This window comes from Zingiber officinale, chromosome 6B (assembly GCF_018446385.1).
Source record: "Zingiber officinale cultivar Zhangliang chromosome 6B, Zo_v1.1, whole genome shotgun sequence".
NCBI lineage: Eukaryota > Viridiplantae > Streptophyta > Magnoliopsida > Zingiberales > Zingiberaceae > Zingiber > Zingiber officinale.
This window is the reverse complement of record NC_055996.1, coordinates 129470098-129479959: the sequence shown is the minus strand read 5'-3', so window position 1 is coordinate 129479959 and position 9862 is coordinate 129470098. Positions and strand designations below refer to the sequence as shown.

General features: G+C 36.7%; 1 long non-coding RNA gene across 1 annotated transcript; it reads left to right on the top strand.

Annotated features, from left to right (window-relative positions):
- The first annotated feature begins 6845 nt into the window (after positions 1 to 6845).
- On the top strand, positions 6846 to 8235 carry LOC121990666. The gene is made up of 3 exons (XR_006114654.1): positions 6846 to 6925; positions 7966 to 8046; positions 8146 to 8235. It is a non-coding gene; the product is annotated as an uncharacterized LOC121990666 (long non-coding RNA).
- The last annotated feature ends 1627 nt before the right edge of the window (positions 8236 to 9862 follow it).

Genomic DNA, 9862 nt, shown 5'->3' with positions numbered 1-9862 from the left:
CTTTTTCTTTTTTTATAGAGTTTAGGGTTTCTTTATTTAACTATATAAGACTTTATACTCTATATCAATTTTAAGATATAATAATATGATTAGTTTTTCCTTCTCTTAATTTCTACCATCAATCTCCGTTATTACGAATGGGACCCGCAGGTGGTGGAATCCGCGGGAGGAGTCCCGTTAATTTGAGGGTCTTGCTCATCGCCAAACCATATATGGTCTTTGAGAGGAAAGACAAAGAAGATGTCTTCGAAGCGGAGATGTTACGCGTAGGAGGTGGTTTTGGAACTCTAGCAACTCGAGGCTTCAAGACGTCTTCTTTATCAAGGCTGTGAGGTTGCCGATGCGCCCCGTTGGTTTCCGCTTCATCCGCCCTCTCAGTTCTGCTCTCGCATTTTTGGTCGTCATGATTTGGACCAACAATGTCAGTGCACTTGGAAGCTTTTCGCAAGTTCCTGAGGAGATTCGACCTCGCTGAGGTGTCGTTAAGCCCTTGAAACTGCTAAGATGATGAGCGCTTGTCGATCACTCCTTCCACCAAAGCTTGTGACTCGCGATTGCTTTGCTCTAAAATCACCTTCCTCAGCTTGTCCAACTCGGCCTCTAGGTCTGAACCGCCTCTATGCCTTGAGCCGGCCTTGAAAATAAGAGAAATATATATAATGAAAAATGTGTGACTTATGGAAAAGTTGTTGTGAGATTTTTTTTTAATTTTTATTTTATTATTATTATTTATTTTATTTTATTTTTGATAGGGATGGATGGATGGATGGATGGGCTCACAGAATAAATCGCGGTCGGCTGGGAAGAAGATAGCACTTTTCAAAACCATACAGTTGTTGCTAATCCTGAAGAGATTCTTCTAGAATAAGAATCCAGTTCTGAGCCTTTATAAATTAAACAGCCTTCACATCTGCTTGTAGCTAACACAAGCTAGCTACCGCCTGCTTCTGCAGCCACTTTATCTACATGGAGGGTGAAGCCTCATCAGAGCCCAATCCCCAGCAGGCGGCGTGTCCCTGGTCACTGCCGCCGCTTCCACCGGTGAAGCGATGCTGCCTGCCGCCGCGACGAGGGTCAGTCTTGAGGAGCATCTTGAATTCTTTGATTAAGTTCTTTCGCGGATGCTGTACGTAGGCCATTGTCGTCCCATGGTGAAGGAAAAAGGTCTGATGATTCACGTCCGGAAACATATGATTGCGTATGTAGTTCGATGTCGAATAATTTGCTTAATTTCAGTATGTTTTTGTTCTCTGCTAGAGCCGCATAAACTTCCTATGATTATACTCATGGTTTTATGCATAAAAAGCTTTTGTGTTAATATTTTTCAGTAATTATTCTTTCAAATTTATAAAACTCTTATTTAGTTGTCTCCCTCAAGTACTATAAAATGGTTGAAATTGATAGAATATGTGATATATATGAACATTAAAAAAATTTAAAATTGATAGAAATTCTCTGAATTGGCAATAAACTTAGAAGCCGATCGACATATGCACATACATAATTTTCGAAGTGTGTGCAGGAGAAAAGGCATAGAATATTTAATAAAATAAATGGAAAGAACATTGTTTAATTAAAAGGGTAGTGATAATATAAACATATATAATGAAGAATAAATAAGATGCATGCGTGGGACACGGCTTGTCCGTCAACACGCACACACACATACATGCGCTCGCGCGCTGATCAGAGTTGTTATGTAAATTAATTTTCTACTAATTAACTACCAGTTGCTTAATGGTCCTACTGTGGCATGGCAAAAAAATGGATCATATATAACGTGTTAGGTCTAAAAGAGATAAAATAAGATTATAAAAATTCATCAATTAAATTATCAAATCAAATTATATTAATATTTAGATTATTCTAATAATTCTGTTATAATTATTAGAATAATTCTTAGAATTATTCTTAAAATAATTATGTTATTTATTAATTGGTCAATTGACCAATACTTTTTGAACATTATATATTGTATTGTCCTTATGACAAATATCAATGCACAATAGATTTTATTGCTCTCTCCCTATTCTTCTTCTTACATGGTATCAGAGTTATCTCTTTTTTATTTTCTCTCAATTTCTTGAGGCGGAGATCCAATAAACGACGAATTTTTTTTTTTAATTTTTCCCTCAAGCCTCATCTTCTTTCCTACGTGTTTAATTTTCTTATTCTTCTCTATTTTTTTAGAACAAATGAAAAATACTTATTTTCTTCCGCTGCCAACCCCTTTTCTTTTCTTTCCTCTTCCTTAATCTTTGTTTTTCCGTCTCCGTGGTTTTTCTCAACTGCCACCGGACAAATTATTTTTTACTTTAGATGTTAAATACTCGACGACATCAAAGAGGTCAAAAGCAAAGTTCAGACCGATGTCAGATTTGTCACATCGTTGGTCATATTAGAAATATATGCCCTAAAAGACTTTATTGGTTTAGAGTAAAATATCAAATTTGTCTCAGAATTGAATATTTTGGTATTCAATGTTCTAGTCCATTTGATTCAAATTTTATTGGTGGTCCTACAACCTCAAGACAACCATCTATTTCACAAGTGTATCCTAAAGTCCTTTCGTCTATGCCTACTTGTGGTAAAACCTCAGAGTTTTCATCTACTGATTGGTATATTGACACTGGAGCAACTCATCATGCCACATCAGATTATAATATCCTTACAGACATAATGCCATATTATGGTTCAGATACGGTTCAAGTAGGTGATGGTTCAGGTTTGCAAATTGCTAATCTTGGAAACACACATGTTCATTTATCTAATCAAACTTTTAACATGCGTAATGCCTTTCATGTTCCATCTATCACTAAAAATTTACTTTTTACACGATAATTTTATCTTGATAACAATGTCATTTTTGAGTTTCATCATAATCATTATTTTATAAAGGATAAAAGAACAAATGCTATTGTATTTTATGGGAGAATACAAAATGACTTCTACTGTCTTTAGAGTTTTTCAATCAAAGCTTTGTTGGTGAACACACAAATAAACCAGCTTGGCATGCTCGACTTGGTCATTCTTCCCTTCGTATTGTTCAGTCAATCATCAATAGGTATGATTTACCTACTTCCATTACCTCCTCTCCATCTCATTCATGTAGGGCCTGCATGGAATCTAAAAGTCATAAGCTACCTTTCTCTTCATCTGATCATGTTTAGAGCTGTCAGACGGGCCAACCCGTGGCGGGGTGGGTCGGCCCATAGCAGGCTAATCATTTGGCAGGGCGGGGCGGGCCAACCCACCAACTTGGCAGGTTGGAAAATTTTCAACCCAACCCATTCTAAGGCGGATTGCGGGTTTGGCGGGTCAACCCATGGACCCATCAAATTTTTTTAAAAAGTTTAAAAAATATTTCATATCTTCAACATTTTACTTCAAAAAAGTTTTTTTCAATTAAATGTATTCATAAACATGTATTTTAAATATAAATGAACACAAACGAGTACTTATGTTGGATGAAAAGTACTATTTTTATTTCAAAATTATAACAAAGAAAGATAATAAATTGACCTAAAACTTAACTTATATGTGTTTCTCAAACCGCAAGCCAACCCAAGCCCGGACGGGCCAACCCGCGCGGGTCGTGGGCCTAGGCGGGTCGACCCGCGGCGGACTTGGGTTGATAAAATTTCAACCCAACCTGCTTAAATTATTTGGCGGGACGGGCCAACCCGACGGGCCCAACCAAAATTGATAGCTCTAATCATGTTTCTAATTTTTTACTTGAAATAATCCATTCTGATGTTTGGAGTCCTGCACCTATTTTATCTAATCAAAGTTTCCAATATTATGTTACCTTTATTGATCATTTTAGTAAACATACTTGGCTCTATCCTATGAGAAGGAAATTTAATTTATTTGATATATTCTATAATTTTCAAATTCAAGTTGAACGATATTTTAATCGTAAAATACTCTCTTTTCATTCTGATTGGGGAGACGAATATCAAGCTCTCCATCGTCATCTTGTCTCTTGTGGAATTGTTCATCGAGTTTCTTGTCCTCACACTCCAGAACAAAATAGCTCTGCTGAGAGAAAACATAGACATATAGTTGAAACTACCTTAGATTTTCTTCATCATGCATTGGTTCCGCGTAAATTTTGAGATGAAGCTATTAGCACTGCAGTATATCTCATAAATCGACTTCCTACCCTATTACTCAATCATAAATGTCCTTTTGAAAAATTTTATAATCAAACCCCTGATTACACTTTGCTTTAAATTTTTGGTTGCGCATGTTATCCATAGTTACACCCGTATTCTAAACACAAACTTGACTCTCGTTCACTACAATGTGTTTTTCTTGGTTATAACAATTTACACCATGGTTATCGTTTCTTACATATACCAATAGGATGAATTTATATTTCACGACATGTTACTTTTGATGAATCTCTATTCCCTTTTTCGGTAGCTTCTTCAACCTCTCCTCCGGATGCAAGTGGCACCTTAATGCCATCTAATATTATCAGAAGTGATGACATCCTAGGTCATGCTCTAGAGCTCTCTAATAACTCTCATATACTATCAGAATCACCTCAGGTTGTTGCTCCAATCTTAGAAGCCTCGTCGATTGAAGATAATATGCTCTCTGGTTCTAGATCCTCGGATAATGCAAGTCCGTCATCTACATCACCATGTCAGCCTACTTCCTCATCGTCATCAACAATTGATTCAGATGATAATGCTCCTCGTCGCATGCTTCCCGTTGGTGACATTTATGAGCTTTAGTGGTCTCTTCAAAATCTATTGAACTAACTTGTTTTACACAAGCAAACAAGGATTCAAACTGGCGTAGTGCAATGACTACAAAATTTGATGCACTTCTTCGTAATGGAACATGCAGTCTAGTTACACGCACTCCCTCAATGAATGTTGTGAGCTCTAAATGGGTATTTCGTCTTAAGCATTGAGATGATGGTTCTCTTGAACGGTACAAAGCTTGACTTGTAGCTAAAGGATTTAGTCAACAACCAGGTATTGACTTTAATGATACTTTTAGCCCAGTTATCAAACTTACATCTGTCAAACTATCATTATCAATAAATGTTAGTTCTAATTGGCTTGTGCGACAATTGAACATTTCAAATGCATTTCTCCATGGTTATCTTGAGGAAACTGTATTTATGGAGCAACCACCTGGGTTGATTCATCAACAATTTCCATCTCATATTTGTCAACTTAAGAAATCCTTATATGGTCTTCGATAAGTTCCTCGTGCATGGTTTCATTAACTATTTAATTGGTTACAAGATCAAGGATTCTTTAGATCAAAGACCGACTCGTCTCTATTTCACAAATATAATAATGGATATATGATATTTTTTTCTTATTTATGTAGACGACATTCTGATAACCGACAATGATCACAAGGGTATTACAACTTTATTAAATCTTCTCAATCAAGAATTTCCTACTCGAGATTTGGGTATTGCTTGTTTTTTTCTTGGTATTGAGCTTATTCCACATGAGGATGACTATCTTCTCTCTCATAGCAAATACATTACTAGACTTCTTCAAAGAGCCAAAATCGATGGAGTACGTCAAGTCTCTACACCAATTACTATAAACAACTCTCCAACTTCATCCTCTCCTGCTCTATTTGATCCATAGATTTATTGAAGTATTGTTGGGGTCTTACAATATGCCACTATAACACGCCCTGATATTACTTTTCCGGTAAATCGTGCTTGTCAATTTATGCATGCTCTAACTGAACAAAATTGGGATAATATAAAAAGAATACTTTGCTATCTCAAAGACACTATTCTACATGGTTTTCTTTTATATCGCCAATCGTCTCGAGATTCACATGCATATAGTGATGTGGATTGGGCAAGTTCTCCTGAAGATAGACGCTCTACTAGTGGATATGCAATATTCCTTGGACGAAATCTTATCTCATGGAATTCGAAAAGCAATCTACGGTATCTCGTTTAAGCACTGAGACAGAATATAAAGCTATAGCAAATACAACGTCAGAAATTATTTGACTTCAATCACTTCTCTCCGAACTTCATCTTGCATCAAATGTTGCATAAAAAATTTCACTACAACAACAATGTTAAAAGACAACACCCCTACGACAACGGTTTTAGAAGGAAGTGTTGTTAATTTGATTAAAGACAACAGTTTTTAACAAAACCGTTGTCTTTGAGCTTTCAAAAAAAACAAAAGACAACAGTTTTGTAAAAACTGTTGTCGTTGAGCGACTTTTTGTAAAATCAACAACACATTTTACAATGATTTTCTAAAACTGTTGTCTTTAAGCGCTTTCTTAGGGGGTCAAAGGCAACAGTTTATTAAAACCGTTGTCTTTAACTTTTTTCTTTCGCCGTTTTTCCCTTCACAGTTTTTGTTGTGGCAGTGTTTTGCATTCCCTCCGAAAATTTTTTGGCACACTATTTTCCCCCTTAGCCTTCCCAAACCCTAAACCCCTCTCCTCATATGATCTCCCCCCCCGACCTTCCTACCGAAACCTTCAGAAGGGGTGAGAGGAGGGATTTTAGGGGCTCCCTCCTCCTCTTTCCCCCTCTGCTCATCGTCATCGCCAGATTCCCGTTCGCACTGCCGTTTCGGTGCCCCCGACTTCACCCTCAGCCCCGGCACGCTGTACGACGTGCTCGGCGTCGCCGCTGCCACATCGGGGCTCGAGATCATGGTGGCTTACTGGAGGCTCGCCGGCGCATGCCACCCGGACGCGGTGGTCGCGGCGGACCGGCTGACGAGTTCATGTGGATCCACGCGGCCTACGAGATGCTCTCCGACGCGTGATCGAGGGGTCCTCGTCGCTGATAGGAGATGGAGGTCGTTCCATTCTTCCTGATCGTCGTATTCCTTCTACGCCGGCCGACGCCAGCCGCGGACGTGGGAGATGGACCAGTGCTGGTAACTAACAAGATGCATCAAAGGTGTTTGATTATATGCCGATCTCAAATTTTCTACCCCAAATTGCTTTATTGCTGTTCTTTGTACATGTTCACAGATCGAATAATCTTTGATCTCGCCAAACAACCTCTTCCTATTTCAATTTTGTTTTCCCTTTTCCTTAGGCAATCGTATTAATCTAAGATTGCAATCAAAACTAAAGAAAACCTTTGACTTCATGTTCTGGTTGCTTTAAAAACAAGAAGTTCTGAGATTTCTTGGATCTCTATTTGATCTGTGAATTGATTAGCAACTCTTTGGTTTTTTCAAGAAAGGTTTTTACTCAAGTTGCTACAATTAATTCATAGATGCAAACGAAGGAAGCATTTGATTGTGATGGTTTCGCTTCACCTTCCTTTAGAGGAACAGCTGAACAACTTTGTAACAAATGAATAAGCCTTCTTGTCTCATCTAACCTTAAAAAGTGTACCAGCTTCCTACTTCCTTGAGTTAGGACATGGAGGCAGTGAGGATGGCAGCAATTATGAGTAAGAACATGGAGGCAGTGAGGATGAGCGAACGGTATGTCTCACCTAGGTTTTGTTTGGAAAAGTGATTTTTTTTAAAAAAATAATTTTATTAAACATATTTAAAATCATTGGGGTAAGTTACAAGGCTTGCAAAGATGAAATGTGAGTTTTTCCAGGTTGTGTTGTTTCATTATTTGTCAGCATTTTGCAATCAATTGGTTTATAAGAATCTTTGAATTTTTGAAGAATATGTAATGAAGCATTATTTTAAGAACTAGGAGAAGCTGCTTTTATATAAATGTGAGTTTGTACAACTTCTGTGTTTCTTCCTTTGGCGATAAGAATTTATTGCTTGGAACTGCAGAATTCTCCTTTTTCTCTGCTTATGTTTGGAACTAATCTTGCTTTCTGAAAACCATTATATTAGTGTTTGTATAATGGTGTTGTATCTGCCTCAAGGTTGGAATTGGTCTTGCTTCCTTCCTTTGAGAAATGGAAATGAAGATTCATATACAATTGAAGTAATTGTTTATGATTATTTTCTGTGACAACAGAGAATTCAATTGTGTTACTCTGCTGATTTTCCTTGCTTAAATGTTGGAAAACCAAAAGGACCATCATATGTGCCCCTTGAGGTTTTTGAGCTCATTCTACTTCACTTTTTTAAATTTTTTTGAAAGAACCTTTATTTTTATCCTGACAAATTTGGCAAACTATTCAGTTCTGCTCCTTAGTTTCACTGCAAAGATATACCAAATCACTGTCAACATTTCAACAAGCTTCCCTGGTGGAAAAGTCAAGGCTGAAGCCTTATGAATGAATAAGTGTCCTCAGTGAGGTATGTGTCGATCTTTAAGATTGGTTTTGTTGGTATGACATGTATGCTATTTTTTCATGCTTATCCTTGGATGATAGATATGCTTTGAGATTCAATAATTATGATGCTCACCCACTCCTACATGCATGTAGCGTTAGCATTGCCACTGCTTTTACTCAAATAGAAGGCATAGTATTGCAACCTCCCCGGGTATGGTTTTATGTTTTGTATTTATATTTTTACGTATTATTTGAGGTTATTTATGACAAAAGCAAATGCTGCAGCTCAGAGTTGGCAATGGAGAGGACTTTATTCCATCAAGGGGGAGATGGAATTTTAACCAAAAGGTGTTTTTTTTGCTTTCAATGAGTTTATTATTGTAGTTAAAATATATACCTCTTTCAGAAATTGATGGAGCCGTCTCAAATCACCCGTTGGGTTGTTGTTAATTTTTTAGCTCGACGTGATGTTTCAAGCCTCATACATGACATGCGCAAATGCACAAATATGAAGCGCATTGTATGTTTTGACATTACTTTTTTCCCATGGAGTTTTAAATACAGGGACAATTATTTTTAACCAAATTTGTCATCCAAGGAATTATGACTTCGACATGTGCTCTAATGTTGGCATGATTATAAGCTCTGTGTTTCAAAAGTTGTACTCTATTTAAAGCCTTTACATTTATAAATTTTTAGCATTCTTGGTCGGTGTGGATTTTATTTGGGTGCTTTCTTTTTTACAAGTACCTGCTTTGTGAATTACTAGGTATATTTTCAAAATTAAATTATCAATGTTCTTGACAGGAACTTGCTTTGTGGATTAAATTCTACCATTTGTCTAAATAAATTCAATATTTCAAGAGCTATAAGTAATTCAAGTTTTTCTTATATTGGTGTTTGTAATTTCATAGGGTACAACCCGACCCACTCGTTACCATGTGCTAATGGATGAGAATGGATTTATTACTGATTTCCTACAGGAGCTTGTTCATTCCCTTTCTCATGTGTAAGTACTTGTTTATATATACGTAACTAATATTTTAGTTCTCCAATGATTAATATTGTAATTGAGATATCCTATTCTATGTCCAAATGTACAAATATAAGAGGAGTACAACTGCGATATCTGTGGGTAAGTTGGGCAGTGCTCTTAAGTTTTTTCGTGATTTGTGCCATACCTTATAAATTGCTAGGACCCCTGTATTGAAAAATCTGGACTGTGGTTTCATTTAAAGGTTTGACTATTCTTTCCAAGTTAAACTTGTGAAAATTTTAGGTTAACTAGAGTCCATCCAATCCTACCAGACAAGATTAGTGACTGGTTCCAGTTTTAACCTGCTGAAGTGAATTGCCCAAGATTTTGAAACTTGTCTCCTTTGATCATAAATAACTTGCATGTTTTTACAAGATCTAATAAACATTTCTTTTATTTATATGATTGTTTTTACAAGATCTAATGATTTTTTTTCTATAATTGTAGATTGTGCCTTGTCCATTGTTAGCACTTGCAATTTACTTGGAAGTTGTTTTGGTGTTGCCCTACATAAGGTCAACGACTGATGCAAAACATAAAGGTAAAACCTAAATTATCATATCTTTGCATATTCATAAATAAAATATGTTGTCTTTTAA